At 31.0% G+C, this 3482-nt stretch overlaps 1 long non-coding RNA gene across 1 annotated transcript; it reads right to left on the bottom strand.

The window, feature by feature from the left end:
- Window positions 1-1021: 1021 nt before the first annotated feature.
- Window positions 1022-2994, bottom strand: LOC146924576 (uncharacterized). The gene is made up of 2 exons (XR_015010704.1): window positions 2790-2994; window positions 1022-1349 (listed from the first exon to the last, which is right to left on the bottom strand). It is a non-coding gene; the product is annotated as an uncharacterized LOC146924576 (long non-coding RNA).
- Between the last annotated feature and the right edge of the window lie 488 nt (window positions 2995-3482).

Raw genomic sequence — 3482 nt, 5'->3', positions numbered from 1 at the left:
AATTTTTCAAGAAACATGTAGCAAGTTTTAATTGCATGATTTATTTGTCCACTTCCTATTTTTCAGCTACACCTCCTTGAATTGTGGCAAATAGTGCATTGTGATTGGTTGCTTTTTATTCTTGAAGAATTCTTGATGTTTTTTTTCTAGAGATATAGCATTGCTCAAATCTAAAAAGGGTGCGTGAGAAGTTAATAAATGGAAAAGGAGATTGTTGGAGACAAATGACAAATAAATGGAAAAGGAGGAAAAGGAGATTGTTGGAGACAATAAATCAAGAGATGTTAGATTTATTGCCCTTACATTCTCCTAAGCTTATAACGACAGTTCAAACAATTATAAACATAGTGTTATCTTGTATTGTGTCCGATGTGGGACTTTAATAAATCCAACATGATGTTAGTAGTTATTTTCTGTCATAAAATTTATCTAAAATATCATCAAAATCATTTGTACCAATTATATGAATCCCTATAATGTCCGTGTATTCAAATCTAAAAATAACTAAATATATGACAAAATAACAAGAAATAGTGACATGGATAGACAATGATAAGATACATGACAAAATAAATAGTGAAAGAGAGACATGGATGGACAATGATAAGAAATAAAGAGACTGAGTTGGCTAGCTATCAATTTGGCTAGTTCCCAACTGTCTACTAAGTGAAAAAACAATTTCTCTGTTTTCTTGATTATAAGGTTATTAGAGGTAAACAAAGAAGAGTTCACATACCATAAATCAACAATACAAAAAATAAAATTAAAATAACATTTCAAAGATGAATATAAATTTGTGATGCTCATGTCACAGTCCATATCCTAAAATATCAACACTACTTTGGAAATATGGTGAAACACATGATAGCAACCTTTCATTTCCCATGAAGCTTTGAGACCTATGCATTCCTCAGAGCCCTAACTATGAATGATGTTATTGCTTATAAAACATAATAAATATGAATATGGAAAACAATACAAAAATCATGTCTCAAAGGTGGAAGAATTCCATAAAATCATGTATCATAAACTAATTTTTCTTTTGCTATTTATTTTTTCTATAAAATTTCTCTACACAGGACATCATCTATTCCATAACTGAATCATAGAAACTAAGATCAAGTCTATTACAATCCTGCAATTTAAAAATGCTAATAAGACCTACTTAATTTCAGTTGATTTGGAAGTTAATCATCTTTTCAAGAACTAGACTCCATAATGTCAATCTGCAGAGACCCTTTGCTACACTTGCACGGACACTTCCATGACTTCTTTCATCACCGAGTCTATTCATTTACAACGCAATTAACGACAATCTTGAATTTGAAGATCCGCTGGTTTTGCAAAATCTGAAATGGTAGCGACGTTGAAGAGTTGTCGGACATCATTTTAACATCCCATTCAGCTTTTAATTCTAAGCAATAATTTGGTTCCTAGGGATATTTACGAAGCATTTGATGTAGATAATATATGTGCTCTTGTAAGAGAAAATTAATTTGAGATATCACCGTCATCCCATCTTGATGTTGTTAGTCATCCAGATTTGAATAAGTTGTCAACTATGTCTGAATTGTGTGAAGTTCTAAAAAAGAGAGGGAGGGAAGATACACATTACTTGGTTGATCGTCTAATCCGACTTATCTTAACTCTTTTGGTTTCTACAACTACTACAAAAAGATCAATTTCAAAAATGAAGATAATCAAGACAAGACATCGTATTAAGATGGATGATGAGTTTCTTGCTGGCAATATGATTCTTTGTATTGAAAAAGAAGTAGCAGATCAATTTAGTTCTGCTTCAATTATTGATGAGATCAAGTCTTTAAAAGACCAAAACGTACAATTTTAAGTTGAGTTAAATGTCTCCTCGTATATATTTTATTTTTATTTTGTCTTGATTTTATTTTAAATCTTTGGTAATTTTTTTAAGCTTTTTTTTTAGCTGCTCCGGTTGCTTGATTGGGTTCCAAGCTTGCATCGTGGGGCATCTGAAGTAGTATGGTGTGAAGGTTTTTCCTATTTAGCAGACTGGTTTTGATTCTCTAAGGTTAGGATAGGCTATCTAGTTCGTAGATAATATATATTTGGAGCTTTAGTCTTGTATTAGAGTTGTTGCGGTGATGTTTTTTTGGATGAAATTGTATACGAATTTTATGAATTTCAATTATAAAATTTAGCTAATATATCACTGCTCACATATATCACAATTTCAACAAACAGTGGTTCATAAATTCAAATGAAATCGACTGACAATGTCATCGACCACAAAAGCGAAACTGCTTTAGACACTTTTCGAAAATTCATAATAAATTGATATGTCGTCCAACCCACGCAAATCCAAAAAGGAAGGATATGATAGAAGAGCTGGAGACCATCCAGCCCCCAACACAACGTTCCCATTTAAAATTGACGGAACAAATGGTTATAAACATAATGCTATATTCGTTTTTGTCCGATGTAGAACTTTAATAAATCCCACATGGTATAGTACTTATTTTCTCATCAAATTTGTCTCAAACATCATCAAAATCACTCGTATTAAATAAAATGAAACCAGTTATATGAATCCATATAATGTTCGTGTATTCTAGTCTAAAGTAATTAAAGATATATGACAAAATAAAAAGAAATAGTGAAAATAGACATGGAAAGACAATTGAATTGAATTGGGGGGAGAACCAACAAAACACACCCACCTCCATGAGCAAATATCATTAATATTTATTTCTTTGGGGACAATTGAATTGAATTACAGGTAATTTTGTAATGATTTTGAGAACACTACGTACCTTGGATCTTTTCTTAATACACAAGCTTATACAATTGGTTTGAATTAAAGTTCTACCATAAACCCATCTGACGAGGAATCTTGTATCTCTTGAAGTATATGGTTTTTTTTTTTTTTTTTTCAATGCAAAGAATGGTAAATGATGAACAACGTACATTTGCTTCAGGCAAAGAATAAGGAGCGGTGACTTAGCTGCCAAACTTCCTAGTCCCACATTAATGGTCTTTGCACTTAGGACAAATGACGTAACTAGGAGGTATTAACTAAGCCTTTCTTAGGTTGTTTGTGTTCAACTGAAGCCTTCGGAAATTTTGGAAGGACTCCCTTGTGGATAAAATCCTGCAATTTTAGTTTAATGTTTATTCTTGAAACTAAAAATCTTTAACATATCATTCATGTTTTAAATCTTTGACTATTACAATGGTTAAAAACATTCAACAACCCTTAACACCCACTTTTTCAATTTCCAACACTCCACATCATTTTCTCTCTCTTAATTCAACACTCATTCAACTTTTACCTCTCCATTTCCAATGATTTTTTTCATTCAACACTCTACCCCATCACCTTTTATTTCTTATTCTTATTTAATTTTATATTTTTGTTTTTATAATTACAAAAAATTACAATTATGGACTATAATTAAATTAAAATAATAAACACATAACAATTTATTTTTTGGTTTTTTGTAAAA

This window comes from Medicago sativa, chromosome 5 (assembly GCF_051527215.1).
Source record: "Medicago sativa cultivar Bolivia chromosome 5, Bolivia_mono, whole genome shotgun sequence".
Lineage (NCBI taxonomy): Eukaryota > Viridiplantae > Streptophyta > Magnoliopsida > Fabales > Fabaceae > Medicago > Medicago sativa.
Note: the sequence above shows the minus strand (reverse complement) of the source record. Positions and strands in the feature narration are given on the sequence as shown.